At 41.2% G+C, this 16,450-nt stretch overlaps 1 protein-coding gene across 9 annotated transcripts in view; it reads left to right on the forward strand.

Annotated features, from left to right (window-relative positions):
* myo3b (myosin IIIB) overlaps nucleotides 1-10,885 on the forward strand; it is a 104,839-nt gene extending 93,954 nt beyond the window's left edge. For 3 of the 9 annotated variants that reach the window (XM_058081540.1, XM_058081542.1, XM_058081541.1), the window contains one exon: nucleotides 10,069-10,882. The gene's annotated coding sequence lies outside the window, so the exon portion shown is untranslated. Of the gene's footprint in view, nucleotides 1-10,068 lie in introns of all 9 variants that reach the window. The other 6 variants (XM_058081544.1, XM_058081543.1, XM_058081548.1 and 3 more) reach the window with 6 other exon arrangements.
* The last annotated feature ends 5,565 nt before the right edge of the window (nucleotides 10,886-16,450 follow it).

Below are 16,450 nucleotides of genomic sequence, written 5' to 3' on the forward strand. Positions count from 1 at the left end.
CAATTACGTTGTCATGGTTACGCGGGTACGCAGCACATCCTTCATTAGTCCCAGGTTCTTGTGTGATGTTTTTAATGAAGTCATGTTTTTAATGAATTAATGGTTTGTAAAAGTGAAACAGGCGATAAGCAAGGAATCATAGCAGAAACGGTTCCTGCCTTCGGCGTCGTTTATTGATTTATGAAAAACACGACCTTTCTCTTCACCGTCGTTCACGTTCCGACAGAGTCTGGGATGTAAAAAAGTCTTAAGATGAATCCAAAGACAAATCCTGGTGAAACTCGAAACACACTTTCGTCTGGCTGAGATTTCAGGAGCTTGGCGGCACCTCACGCTCAGAAGCAGAGCTCACTCTAAATTCCACCCTAAACGCTGGAATTTTTTTTTAAGACGTGCAGCGGAAATTTGGGGGCTGGCGAGTTGATTTGCGGATCTTTTTTTTTTTTTTTTTTTTCCTGTCATTGAATTTGCATATCATTTACTGTATCTCTCTTTGTTGACACCCGGGGGCCTGAGAGGAGATGTTGATCTTAATAGGAAGAGTAGGGTGGTATGACTGAGGATCTGATCTCCGGGGGAAACATTAGATAGCGAGGCGAGGTGAAGCGAGGCGAGGCCGGCTTGGCTTTGCTTCACACGACTCTTTGCTGCTTTCACGGGCCTGAGGTGATCATCCAGACCCACTTTTTTACTCCGGTTCCGGTCAAACACACCCACTCAACCTTGACAATCCTCGCTTTTCCTCCATATTTTTGCATTGCTCAAACCTTTCTGGTATTCATCACCGACAACAGTTTTGGTCACTCAGCTTTTCCATCATGTTTGGAAAGGCCAAGCTAACTTTGTTTGGGGTTTTTTTACAGCCCCGGTTGTCGTGTGGTTCGCTTTTTTTCTGCTTTTGCACGTTTCGGTTTTCGTCTAATCTTTTGGAACAAATGAATAAGAAAAAGCGAGATGGGCTACCAATGTAAATGAAGTCAACTGGTCATTTTTATTATTTTCTACACATTTATTTTTAATGTGGATTTATTTGTATTATTTTGTACAATTTTATTTAAATTTTTTATTCATTTGTATTATTTTCTACACTTTTGTTGAATTCATTTTACATTAGTTTGTTTTCATTATTTTGTACACTCTTATTGAAGTTATTTTTTATTTGTATTATTTTGTACACTTTTATTGAATACACTTACTGGTATTATTATGTACATTTTTTTTATTGTCTTATTGTTCTCATTTTTCTCATTTTTCTGGTATTTTTTTTTACACTTTTATTTGAGTCAGTTTTAGTTTAATATTTATTCATTAGTTAATGTATTTATTTTATTTTATCAATATACTTTTTATAATTTAATATAAGCCAAGTAAATTTATTTCTTTTTTATAAATTTTAATTATAATTTTTTTATTATTATTCATTATATTTTTTATTATTTTTTTCTTGGGTGGGTTGTTTATTTTATGAATATTATATTTATGCATGAATAGAAACATAATAAACATATGTATATATATTTATAAACATATTATGCTCAAAGGCTATGTTTCACCAAGGGTGTCCAAAGTGCTGCTCGGGGGCCACACGAAAAGTAATTTTACAAGAATAGAGTCCAAATATGAAGAGAAAAAGGTTGTACTTTATGAGAATAAGGCCATAATATTATAATTTTTAAAAACATCCTCTTGGGAGCACAAAGTTTAAAGTGGAAAAAAATGGAGAATAGAAAATGACAACCAATGAAATGAAATGAAAAGTCCCGAAAACGAAGCTGCCAAATGAAAGCACCAGAGGAGAGCGTCGTGATGCGGCGAGATAGTTAGCGGAGAAGCATTTCACCTCCAGTGGTAGTCGGTAATGGAGGCTGCAGTAATTATGCCCTTGCTGGGATACTTGGATCCTCTGAGGAGCATCCGGAAATAGGTCACCCAGGCAGCACCCTGTAGTGCATCTTAAAAGTACGCTGCATCAATTAGGCGTGATCATGCTCTGCTGATTATTTTGGCCCTGTTGTTCCACGCAGAGAATTCCAATAGGATGTGTTGTTTGGAATAATAAGCTTGGACCGTCTTCCGTGTCACATGACCTCCCAGCTGATTACCTGCCTGCATGGAGGTGTAGGATGTGTTGCTAAAGGATAAATGTGTCCAAATATCTTGGTGCTTCTTTGTGCCTCACCTCAAATGAAACCATTACTAAAGCTTTGGGACTCTAGCAAACCACAATGAGAGTGATTATCCACGGTGGTTCTGTTGTCGTGCTTTATATTTATTTCAACGTTCTTCTTGTCATTTATTGACTTATAATTATGACTGTATTCCAATAATATTCTGTCTTAGTTCTACTAACATCTTAACTTTTCCTGCAAACTAAATTTCCAAAAATGACAACTGTGTTAAAAAAAAAACATTTTCTTTAATATTTCAACTCCGGGCTCCTAAAATGATATTATTTTTCCTCAGAATATTACAAATGTATTCTCATAAAATGTTTACATTTTTTGTTCATATTTTACATTCTATTTTACTTTTTTTTTTTTACTATATTTTACTATATTTTTTACTATTATTTTATATTTTTTGTAATATTTTACAGCTGTTTTTGTCCAAGTATTTCAACTTCCTTCTTGTCATTTTTATTGATTATGATTTTATTCCCATAATATTTGGACTATATTGGACTGTAACTTTTTTCACAACATAATTTTCCAAAACTTTAATTATTTTTTTTGTTTGTTTTGCATAGGAAAAAAAGCAGCGGCTTTACTATTTTACTGTTATGCTACAAAAATGAAGCTATTTTTCCACGTCATATTATGACGTTATTTTCATAAAGTGACAACCTTTTCGCTATAGACTTTTTCATTAATATTTGGACTTTATTCTTGCAACAAAAGCAATCCTTGCTGGGATAGGCTCCAGCATTTTGCCACAACACTAGTAATGATAAGCGGTATAGGTGCTAAAACGTAAAAAGGTGCAAATAAAAGCTGAAATCTTTCGTTGTCAAATGTTTTCATCATACAGCAAAAATGAATGGGCCTCCCCGTCCCAATACTTTTGGAGGGCAGCGTAATGCAACACAACCCTGATTGTTGTTTTTTTTTTTTTTGTCTTTCTTCATTTTGATCCACAGTTTGCAAAGCTCCTTCCTGGAAAAGGTTGGCGCTGCAGCCTGAACAAATGATGGAAAAGCTTTATTTGGTGAAGACGCGTGCAAACTTACCTTTTCACCTAATAGTGATGTTTCACTTCAAAGCCGGGATGCGATTAGGCTGACATTGTCCCGTCTCTCTACTATGCTGTGGGTTCAAAGGCAGAGTTTGAATGGCGTGGTTTCATGTGAAGCCTTTTCAAGCACTGTTTTAATGCACTTTACCTGCTTTTCACATCCGCTTCAGACCCGTTTTATTCACACTGCCTTGTGTTCCCTGCAGAATTCCACCCCGGGAGGAATACATCCTTCACTAATAAACACGCAAACTTATGTTTACAAACATATTTATATGTTTGGAAGTATGCACTTCATTCCAGATCCACGTCAATGTGAGGCGAATGGGCTGTAGTGGAAATGGTAATGTCTTCCTCAACAGCCACGTATACATGGACCCAAATATTCCGATTGCATTCGCTTTATTTGCTCAAACAGATCATTCCCAAAGAAAAGTGCCAATCCGAAGGAATATATAATGGGTTTCACAGGCGTGGAATATTCCTTTCCCCACTCAGATTGTACCCACTCAAACGGAAAGTTGTCAGGGTGTGTTCTTCTTCGTGGTGTTTTTCTTCTTCTGTTGTTTATTGGCGGTTGGCAAGCAGCTTTCGGTGTGTATTAGCGCCATCTGTGGAACAGAATCTAAACGCTTATATACTCCAAGTTTTCATAAGTTTTCTTTAAAAAGAAAATGTATATCTATATATATAGCAAGTTTAGTTATGAAATATTAGCGAGATTGAATTGTATGTTTTCATGTTTTAATTTATCCTGGGGGCTCGAGTGGTTAGCGCGCAGACCTCACAGCTAGGAGACCAGGGTTCAATTCCACCCTCATCAAACTCCTATAGAGCAGCTACACACAATAACCAGCACACAAAGCTGTCGAGATCTTCCACAATCTGCACCTATCCAGCTGTATTTGTTGGGGTTTCCGCTTTTTTAAATTTCCAACCAATTTTTGTAAATTTTCTTTTGATATTTCTGACTTCATTCCTGTAATATGACATAAATCTCTTCAATATTTCAACTCTATGTTCTCCTCAGGGCGGCACGGCGGTCGAGTGGTTAGCGCACAGACCTCACAGCGAGGAGACCAGGGTTCAATTCCACCCTCGGCCATCTCTGTGTGGAGTTTGCATGTTCTCCCCGTGCATGCGTGGGTTTTCTCCGGGTACTCCGGTTTCCTCCCACATTCCAAAAACATGCTAGGTTAATTGGCGACTTAATTGGCGGCCACCTCGTAGTTCCTCCCGGCGGATCCCAAGTTGTTCCAAGTTATAATATTATAATTTTTCCCCAACCTCATTTTCCATAAATTCGAACTTTATTTTGTTTTGTTTCTCATAGTATTATGTTTAAAATATTTTTTTTCTTTAATATTTCAACTCTATACTGATAGAATTACATAGTTTTTCCTCACAAATTTCACTTGGGATTTATTCTTGTAAAATTATAGTATTTTTTTCCCCCCATTTCTGTTTTGGTATTTCCAACCTATTTCAGCTTTCTTAATTTAATCAAAATTTTCTTTTTGTAATTATGACTTTTTCCCCAAATTTTGATATTATTCCTGTAACATTATAACTTTTTCCACAACCTGGAAATTTTTGGAATGTGGGAGGAAACCGGAGTACCCGGAGAAAACCCACACAAGCACACAGAGATGGCCGAGGGTGGAATTGAACCCTGGTCTCCTAGCTGTGAGGTCTGCACACTAACCACTGGACTAGACCACCGTGCTGCCCACAACTTTTTTTCTTAATATTTTAATTTTATTCTTGTAAAATTACTGTTCAATTGTGGTTCCTTGTTAAAATATATTTTTAGAATGTGTCGCAGACCAATAACGGCCCCCGTGGCGCAGTGTGGACACCCCTGTTTTCAACCCTTTTGACGAGACGGCAAAGGAAGTAAAAAGCAAAGAAATGTACTTCAGTATCCTGGCTCGGCTGATCCGGAGCCTCCATGGTCTTCCTGGTCCAGCATGAGTGGGGTTCATTCACATTGTCAGAAGAAGCGTCCTCCTGTACTGAAAGGCATCGCGATGCTGTTTAGTGGCTCCTGATTGCAAGCGAATAAATGGCCAAGCGGCGAGCGTCAGCCGGATGCCAGATGTGCGCCGAGGGCTGCGAGCGCAAAGAGAATAGCCCGCAGACGCTTTTAATGAAGAAAGTGGTGGAGCGGGGCGGAGAGAGGGAGCGTAAAGAGGCGTGGAGGAACAAGGAGATAAAAGAAGCTGTTGAGTGCATCAAAGGTCTGCTAATGACAAAAGATGCCATTATGGTTTAGGCGGCCTTTTGTTTCAGCTTCCTCACACCTGCAGCTGGTGGTGGTGGTCGTGTGGTGGTGGTGTGGGGGGGGGGTCTTTTTAACATTAGCATGCACAGAAAAGAACAAGACTTTTGCTCTCCTTGACGTGCAAAAGAGGCCACCATCTTGGTGCAACAGGGAAACAATACCAGCAGAATGTAAAACGCTCTTATCCTGTACGCCATGAAATTTACTGACTTGAAAGTTTTTTTCCTCGCCGCCTCCGGGGCTGGACTGGGATTTGACAAATCAGAGCGTGAAATTGTGATTAGCCCTTCTCAGTTTGTAGAGCAGGGAGGGCACGGGCAGGCTTGGCATGGCCAAAGGTGGAACCTGTTTGGTTTTTTTCGCCTCGCCGCCGCGTTCCCAGATGGAGCCACCAGCTGCCTCTGAAGAAACGCTGGATGGGGAAACAGTGTGAGAACCTCCTTTCGGCTGGGATGCGTAACGGAAAAGTTGTCATCGCCGAGGGGGGACGGCAACATTTGGACACGAGTCAAAATAAAAGACTGCTGGGCCAACCATACTTCATATTATGGATCCCTAAGCACACCTTCATTGGATACCTTATTTGCCTCACAAACATATTATTTCAATCAGGGGTCTCCAAAGTGCTGCTCAGGGGCCATTTGTAGGTCGCGGCTGTTTTTATTCCGACCCGTGACACATAAAAAATGATGTTTTTTTTTCTTTTCTGACCGATAAATGTTGTTACATCGTTGTAAGATAAGATATTTTTTTAAACACCAAGTTCCACTGACGTCAACATAACCCGGACCTCCTTATATGGGCATGTCCAGACACTGTGACACTGTGGGCTTACCTCTGTTGTCAAAGAGTTCACCCTGTTAGCACGTTTAGCAATGGCTCCCAGGAAATGTTTGTTGCGTGTGAGGTTTGCCAAAGAAGCAAGCATCAGGCAGAAGTGGTTGGAGTTCTCATTCCCGGCTAGCAAGAGAAAAATATGCTAATTTGTCAGTGGACATGCGAACATGGCCCAATACGAAGCCGGACTATCCACCAAACTGTTGCTGAAGCTCCAACACTTTTTTAGTTAGTTATTGGTTGTGTTGAAAAGCCAGAAGAGCAAACTCTAAGTCATAATTTATCCGCCTGTACTGGCAAAAAATTAGGAAGTGGGTTTCGGAAGCTGTCTGGAAGTCCTCAGAAGTGCTTGGGAGTATGATGAATCACAGCAGTGAGGGCTCAGTAAAAGGCGTACCTGGAGGAGGGCCGAGGGTGGGGTAAATTAAACAGACCATTCGGACGGGAGGCAGGGAACCCAAGGAAACACTGCAGGAATAGGTGCAGAGTCTAGAAGATCTAGAAAGAAAGATTTTTGTGCGGGTTATTGTGTGTAGCTGCTCAATAGGAGTCCACAACTCAATACAAAGGACTGAAAATGAGCATAATAGGTCCCCTTTGACAGGTAAGTATGGTTCCAGTAGTAATTTTATTTTAATTTTAAGTATTTTTTAAAGTAAAAATGTCAAGAAAAAGAGTTATCTGATGAGAAAAAGTAATAATTTTACGAAAATAAAAATAAAAAATTTTTTGCAGCATAAAGTTTTTTTTTTAAGTCATAATATTCAGGTTGTGGAAAAAGTTCTAATGTTAGGACAATAAAGTCAAAATAATATGGGAATAAAGTCATAATTACTAGAGGAAAATTTACAAAAAGAAAATTGAAATAGTGGGGGGGGGGTCTATAAACAGTCTGTTTATAAGAATAAAGTCAACATATAAAGAAGCAAATTATGAAGAAAAATAATTTCATTTTAGTTATTTGAAGCTGTCATTTTTGGAAAATTAAGTTGGGTATTAATCATAATATTATAAGAATAAAGTCAATATATTATAAATGTCATCATATTACAAAAAATTTTAAAAAATACAAAGATTATTATAGAAAAAAATGTAAAATATTTAGAAACATTTAAGAAGAAAATATTAATATTAATTATATGCATTTTCATCTACGTATATATGACAATGCTGAGATGCACAAAAATATATATATACTATATATGATATAGTTGTGTATTATATACTATAATATATATATATATATGTTAGTATTACTTCTTCTAACCGACACCAACAACGTTGTTCTTCTCAAAGTCAATATGATAACAATAACTGATAACAATAACTTCTTAAAATGTACATTTTAGTTATGAGTGTCGTTTGTGTACACCTGGAGGTAAGAAGGACAGGAAGGAAGTAGGATACTAGGATAGGATAGTAGGATATCACCAAGTGTACCTGTTGGGTTGATAAATATCATTCACCTTTACTTCTGAACATGATTATGATTGTTGTTGTTATTATTATTATGAGTATTAGTATTATTATTAAGAAGCTTTTGACAGCTTTTGGTTGTTGCACGAGGAGAATCCCCTCTTCAAGGTGGGATTATGACATCCAGGGTGGGCTGCTTGAAGGTATATGACCCGCCCCGCCCCGCGTGACCCCCAGGCCAAGCTGCACTTTGCCAAGTCTTTGGCGTTTGTTGGTGAATATGCACACATCTCCCACTTCATAGACCAGAGGGGTCGAGAGGGGACGGGGTTGGGGGGTTTGGGGGGTGGTGTGTGTGCTTGTATCGCATTGCAGGGAAAATTAGGGGAGAGCAAAGTCTGAGTTTGTGTGCTGCGAACAATGGCAGCTTTCTGTCAGACGGCAGCTTCAAAGCGCTGCTGAGTGACTGCTTGGAGTTCCACTTTGTTGTCCATCACTGAGGAAATTCACAGATGTTTTCTCGTACGAGACACCATTATGGCAGCTCAAGTACCCCCTTGCCTCCAGCGTCACTCCTTCACTCCCTGCCCCCCCCAACCACCCTTAGCCCTTGTTCTCTCTCTCTCTCACACACACACACACACAGGATACAACCCATCACACCCCCTTCTCACCCCTACACTCCCATATCGCTAGTTGGAGACTTTTACGTCTGTCTCATAGCAGACAATACAGAACTTCCTTTTAAGCCATCCAACTGCCACAACTCCTCAAAAGCACATTTCAACTTTATAATCACACACAAATACACAAATGAAAGGATACAACTTGGCCATTCTCATATTTTGAAAAGCAACATATGTAGATATGCTAACAAGTTGTATAGTTCAAGAAAAAACGCCATCTCAGCTTCAGGTGGAAAAATACCGACTGTACCTATTATTACTGTCAACTTCAGTCTTGTGACTTTTTGGTTGTTTTTTTTTTATGTCAAAATATTTCAACTTTTTCTTTAAATAATCTTCAAACAAGACCTCACAGCTAGGAGACCAGGGTTCAATTCCACCCTCGGACATCTCTGTGTGGAGTTTGCATGTTCTCCCCGTGCATGCGTGGGTTTTCTCCGGGTACTCCGGTTTCCTCCCACATTCCAAAAACATGCTAGGTTAATTGGCGACTCCAAATTGTCCATAGGTATGAATGTGAGTGTGAATGGTTGTTTGTCTATATGTGCCCTGTGATTGGCTGGCCACCAGTCCAGGGTGTACCCCGCCCAACACCCCCTGTGACCCTTGTGAGGAGAAAAGCGGTATAAAATGAATGAATGAATGAATTAGATCACAGGGTTTAGATGAATTAATCAGGGTTAATCATTATTATAAGTATGTCTGAAATATGCCAGGATTATTACTGGATATTAGTATGTATTACCATGCAGAGTTGCTTAAGTTGTTACATTTAGGTGTGCTCGGAAATCCCAGCAACAACGCTCATAGGTATGAATGTGAGTGTGAATGGTTGTTTGTCTATATGTGCCCTGTGATTGGCTGGCCACCAGTCCAGGGTGTACCCCGCCTCTTGCCCGAAGACAGCTGGGATAGGCTCCAGCACCCCCCACGACCCTCGTGAGGAAAAGCGGTAGAAAATGAATGAATGAATGAATATTTCAAAATCCATCTTGATTAATATTTGTACTTTTTCATGTATTTTTATAAAGATTATATTTTGACTTTATTCTGATAAATTCCCATAATATTTTGACTTAAATAGAAAAAAAAAATCCTCATAATATTACAAGTTTATACTTTTTGTGAGAATAAGATTCCACACAGAGATGGCCGAGGATGGAATTGAACTAGGCTCTCCTAGCTGTGAGGCCTGCGCGCTAACCACTCAACGTGCTTATTAGTAAAGATATATATTTTTTCTTTCCCCCCTCCATGGGGGTACCAGAACCGCCACTGGTGGGGAGTGAACAATGGCAACTAAAAAGAGAACGGGAAGGTTCTGGACCCGAATCTAATCTAGTCTTTCCACCGCTCACTTTTATCGCAAATCAGCGTCCAGCTAGTAGGAGTTTCTTGGGGGGGGGCATATCAATTACTCACCATTGACTGGTGGTCCTGCAATTTAGCCCCAGGGAAGTGGGGACCATCAAAGCCAGGTTGAAACCCAAACCATTTTGGATGTTTGACTATTTCCCTATAACCTGTTAGCATATTAATTGTCACTAAATATGACGTTAAGCAGATGCTGATATTGATTTGATGCTTTTATTTCTTTTTGTCTCTCTTCTGCAGATTGCCTTCTTCAACCAGCAAAGTCCACCTGAAACCAAAAAAAAAGCATCCACACTCTTCATGTGTTGCACATTTCTATTTATTTATGGCAAACTGCTGTTTTGTATGACCTCAAATACAGTCAATGTGCTTCCACTGTAACGTGTTGTTTTCCTGCAAGTTTAGATTATGGATATTGGAATATCGATACTTCCGATACCAGCTTTTCATGCTGTAAAATCCATCCTCAAACGAAAATATTGATACTTTCATTTAGGAAGGCTCTGAGCGGGGTTTTATGCTGCCGATACTAAACCATCTATGAGTTTATGTAATCAGACAATACCAATCACATTGATTAATATAAATGTTAAAATGTACGACTGGCTATATTAGGGTTTTTTTCTTGACAGAGCTACTTTAACAAAATGAAAATGGTCCAGAACTACAATTTTTTGTTTATTTTCTTAGCTTATTTCAATCCTTATTTCAATATGCTTGTTTTACCGGAACATGACAAAATGCTGGTACTCACAACTCATTGTGTATTCCACAATGCCTTTATTAGTATTTAGTAGTATTGACCCTTGGAACCATGAAATTTTTGACAAAAAGATAATTGACTTAATTGAAAATCACTGGGGCGGCACGGTGGTCTAGTGGTTAGACCTCACAGCTAGGAGACCAGGGTTCAATTCCACCCTCGGCCATCTCTGTGTGGAGTTTGCATGTTCTCCCCGTGCATGCGTGGGTTTTCTCCGGGTACTCCGGTTTCCTCCCACATTCCAAAAACATGCTAGGTTAATTGGCGACTCCAAATTGTCCATAGGTATGAATGTGAGTGTGAATGGTTGTTTGTCTATATGTGCCCTGTGATTGGCTGGTGACCAGTCCAGGGTGTACCCCACCTCTCGCCCGAAGACAGGCTGGGATAGGCTCCAGCACCCCCGTGACCCTCGTGAGGAAAAAAGCGGTAGAAAATGAATGAATGAAAATCACTTGGGGGGTGGCACGGTGGTCTAGTGGTTAGGGCGCCCCGTGCATGCATGGGTTTTCTCCGGGTACTCCGGTTTCCTCCCACATTCCAAAAACATGCTAGGTTAATTGTCCATAGGTATGAATGTGCGTGTGAATGGTTGTTTGTGTACCCTGCCTCTCGCCCGAAGACAGCTGGGATAGGCTCCAGCACCCCCCGCGACCCTCGTGAGGAAAAAGCGGTAGAAAATGAATGAATGAATGAATGAATATTTCACTCTCAAAACAGAAGAGCTTCCAGTCGCTAATAAAAAGACGTAAGTATAACATAAAAGTCATCTTTTCAGATGATCTTGAACAGATTCCGTGTTGAAACTTGCATCACATCAGGTCTTCATGTGAGGCCCTAAGCGCCAATCAGCAGTGTAACCAAATAAATGATATCTCCCTTTGAGCCGCTCACTTCAGAACTAAATTCAACTTCTTATATTTTCATGCATTTCAATGGGACTCCAGCTGAGGGGACGGATTTGGCCGGGGCGGCACTTTGAAATAGTTAGGGAGAATTTACCCAACACAATGCCTGCTCCCCGAGGTAATCGACTTGCAGAAAACCTTTACGCTCTTATGGCCGTGCTTCATGTTTGACAGGGTCACCTCAGCAGTTGGAAGCTCCAGTCCAGTTTCCCTGCCGCATACTAAGAAGCCGAGCGCAGGGACTTGATGCCGGACCGTTATGAGGGTGAAGGCGTGTAAGATACGGTATGAGCCTGCAGCTCATCAGTCTTCCGATCTCAAGAATGATTTTATGGATTCTAACTTCTAACTGCTCGGGCAGCCATTGAGTAATCAAGCCGCTTTTTCCTCACGAGGGTCGCGAGGGTGCCTATCCCAGCTGTCTTTGGGCGAGAGGCGGGGTACACCCTGGCCAGCCAATCACAGGCCACATATAGACAAACAACCATTCACACTCACATTCATACCTATGGACAATTTGGAGTCGCTAATTAACCTAGCATGTTTTTGGAATGTGGGAGGAAACCGGAGTACCCGGAGAAAACCCACGCATGCACGAGATGCCTGAGGGTGGAATTGAACCCTGATCTCCTAGCTGTGAGGTCTGCGTGCTAACCACTAGACCACCGTGCCGCCCAAAATGATCATTATTAGTCACAAAATCCGCAGAATCGGCGGAATCTCCACACTGATATGAAACCTGCCCCTTTAAGGGTAAACATTGTTTTGTTCTACCAGCTGTAAGGAACAATAAGACTCTCAAGTAAGGTTTAATATGCATACATTTCTTCTCATAATAATACCCCCCGCCCCCCCACAATCATCCATAGATGGTCAATAGCTCATGAATATGCTGATGTTTTTAAAATAAAGCCTCTCCAACATGTCCCTGGTCTTCCCCAAGGCCTCCTACCGGTCAGACATGCCATTAAGACCCCCCCAAAGGAGGCGTCTGGGAGGCATCCTGAACAGATGCCCGAGCCACCTCATCTGGCTCTTCTCAACGGAGGAGAAGTAGCAGTATTACTACAGTGACGGTGCTTCTCACCTTATCTCTAAGGGAGCACCCAGGGAAGCTCATTTCAGCAATCTTGTCCTTTTGGTCCATAAGTGATGGTCGGAAGGTAAATGGACCGGTAAACTGAGAGCTTTGCCTTTCAGCTCAGCTCCCTCTTCACATGGAGTCCGCATCTCATCTCACTCTACTTAAACTCCTCCACTTGGGGCAGGATCCCACCCCCAACTCCGGAGCTGGTACTCCACCATTTATATTAAAGCCACCAGAGAATAAGCATAATTGATTAAATAATGATGGTGGAAGGGCGGCACGGCGGTCTAGTGGTTAGCGCGCAGACCTCACAGCTAGGAGACCAGGGTTCAATTCCACCCTCGGCCATCTCTGTGTGGAGTTTGCATGTTCTCCCTGTGCATGCGTGGGTTTTCTCCGGGTATTCCAAAAACATGCTAGGTTAATTGGCGACTCCAAATTGTCCATAGGTATGAATGTGAGTGTGAATGGTTGTTTGTCTATATGTGCCCTGTGATTGGCTGGCCACCAGTCCAGGGTGTACCCCGCCTCTCGCCCAAAGACAGCTGGGATAGGCTCCAGCACCCCCGCGACCCTCGTGAGAAAAAGCGGTAGAAAATGAATGAATGAATGATGGTGGATAATGTTTACAGTGAAAAATGCGTATGCACGTTTCACCCACCCAAAAGGAGGGTCCTCTTTGCATCAGTCCCTCTCATTTTCAGGTCCAGGAACCCCCGTCCATGCATTCGCAACCTCCAGCCTCCAACAGTCTCTTCTATGGCTTGGCATCCAAATGTGGAAAAAAGTAGTACAACTGTCACACATCACTCCCACGCTGGATCCCTCACCACCGCCTAATAACCCCCCCCCCCCCCCCCCCCCACCTGCAGACACACATCAGCCAATGCCAACCTCCGTTCCCTCCCCGTCAGGATCTAACCAGCACTCCTCCCCCCTCAAAACAGCTTCATCAGAGCCATAGCAGCTTCCACACAACATCAAGGCTTCCAGCATGCCTTGTGACGTAGTACTAAGTATTTGTACTTGTTGCACAGTGACAATACCTGGGCTCAAACCCCCCACCCCTGCCCCAGCATTCCTTCACACGCAAGCACCATCCCAACACTGTCCCAGAATATTTCCCAGGAAGACTTTATCCCGCTTTTCCCTGTCAGTGTGCTTGTTTATATGTAACAAAGCCAGCTTTTATAGGCAGTGCTTGCTCAAGGGCACTTCAGTTATGAAGTGTTTTGTGCATACAAGTCTCTTTTACGGCTGGGGGACTCAAACCCGAGGATTTTTAGTCACAAGTTTCATCCCATTTCAGAAACCAACATTCCAAATAGAATATGTATTCAGCATTTTTTTAATATTGGTTTTCATGATAGGGGAAAAAAATCTGATATCGCATTTTTATGTTGATATTGGGACATGTTGGGATAATTCTTGGACATCCCTAATAATAATAATAATAATAATAATAATAATACAATTATTTAAATGAATAACCTTACAATACATATTTAAATTGTATTAAATGAATAAATAAAATTGTTGACATAAAAATCTTTCATTTCTGTCAAATCCCATTCCAAAAAGAGCGGTGCATGGTCTTACGATTTTATGGTACTACAAGTTGTTATTCATTCATTTTCTACCGCTTATCCTCACGAGGGTCGTGGGGGTGCTGGAGCCTATCCCAGCTGTTGTCAGGCGAGAGACAGGGTACAACCCCTGGACTGGTGGCCAGCCAACCACAGGGCACATATAGACAAACAACCATTCACACTCACATTCATACCTATGGACAATTTGGAGTAGCCAATTAACCTAGCATGTTTTTGGAATGTGGGAGGAAACCGGAGTACCCGGAAAACCCATGCATGCACGGGGATAACATGCAAACTCCACATAGAGATGGCCGAGGGTGGAATTGAACCCAGGGCTCCTAGCTGTGAGGTCTGCGTGCTAACCACTGTGCAGCCCTACAAGTTGTTATTTCCCTGGTAATGGGATTTGCCTAAATATTTAACCTTAATGTAATGTACAGTCTGTGTAAAGTCTTGGCAATCCATGTTGTTCTACATGCAATGACGTGCTTGTAAATATTGATCAAAAGTAACATAACCTGACATGTTGAAGTTGACGTCTTATCTATAGTATCCTGTATCTATTCTAACTTCCACGTAACTTCATCCCATGTAAATAAGATGTTTCACTGCAACTCGTCAGTTGCACTACACTTGATGGAAAAACCAGCTTAATTGCCGCTAGCTGGGCCTGATGTGGTTTCAGTGTTGCTGTTGTGATGTTGTGGCTTCCATGGCTCCAGCCCAGCAGGACTCATGATTGTGTGTGTGCAAGGAAAGCCGTGGGAGAGGACTGAGAACATTAATCCCTTCAAAGGAAAACCTCTCATACAAATATCTGCCTCTCCAAACGAGTTGAGAGTACAGTGATTGTTTCTGACGGGGGGAAGCTTGATGACGATGGCGGAGCTGATATTGCAACTGTACTAACTGGCGTTGTTGTAAGAGTGAGCTACAGTTATGGTAATGGTAATGGTAATGGTAATGGTAATTGTTTTATTTCATTTGAACATGCATCAGATTACAATTGAGTGCATCCCATAATAAGTTCACAGTTCCACATGTCCAAAAGGAGTAGGAAGAAGCAAAGCTTATTAAATCCTACCCTTCCATCTGGTACTTTTACAATCAGTAACTGTTACATTTGTTCACTTCCTGCTTTCCATAATACAGTTAAAGTTTTTTTTTTATAATTATTTTTAATAATAATAATAAAATAGTGATATGAGCATCCGATGACATAATGGGTACCATAGTAAGTGTCAATATAGTGATATATATATAGCACATCATGACTGGTTCAAGACTCTTCATCCTTGTATTTAGCAAACATCAACTGCTTCACAGAGAGCACAAGGACTCACTTTCCAAAAATTACAGCCTATTTTCTAATAATATTACGATATTTACAAAAATTATAATTTAACATTTTTCCTTTGAAGGGGGCCTATTATGCCCATTTTTCGGCCTTTTTTATTGAGTCGTGGAATCCTATAGAGCAGCTACACACAATAACCAGCACACAAAGCTGTCGAGATCTTCCACAATCTGCACCTATCCAGCTGTATTGGTTGGGGTTTCGTGGTTCCCGGTTTTAATGTATTCCACCCACGGCCCGCCTCCAGGCACACCCACTCTCCTGAAACATTAAAACTGTTTTTACATTTCTGCTTTTTTAAATTTCCAACTTATTTTTGGAAAATTGTCTTTTGATATTTCTGACTTTATTCTTGTAATATAACATAAATCTCTTCAATATTTCAACTCTATGTTCTCCTCAGGGCGGTCGAGTGGTTAGCGCGCAGACCTCACAGCGAGGAGACCAGGGTTCAATTCCACGGCCATCTCTGTGTGGAGTTTGCATGTTCTCCCCGTGCATGCGCTCTGGACTGTGATACATGGAATGTTTTGGGAGAAAAACCTGTTTATGACCTTCTAAATATGCTTTTTAACATTAGAGCCCTGTAGACATAAAATAGCACCCCTATAGTCACCTCTACACGCATATTACCCAATATAGTAGACATAATAAGGGCAAACAAGACATAAATAGGCTGCACGGCGGACGAGTGGTTAGCGCGCAGGTCTCACAGCTAGGAGACCCGAGTTCAATTCTACCCTTGGACATCTCTGTGTGGAGTGTGCATGTTCTCCCCGTGCATGAGTGGGTTTTCTCCGGGTACTACGGTTTCCTCCCACATTCCAAAAACATGCTAGGTTAATTAGCGACTCCAAATTGTCCATAGGTATGAATGTGAGTGTGAATGGTTGTTTGTCTATATGTGCCCTGTGA

The sequence above is a fragment of the Doryrhamphus excisus genome, chromosome 9 (genome assembly GCF_030265055.1).
Source record: "Doryrhamphus excisus isolate RoL2022-K1 chromosome 9, RoL_Dexc_1.0, whole genome shotgun sequence".
NCBI classification, from domain to species: Eukaryota; Metazoa; Chordata; class Actinopteri; order Syngnathiformes; family Syngnathidae; genus Doryrhamphus; species Doryrhamphus excisus.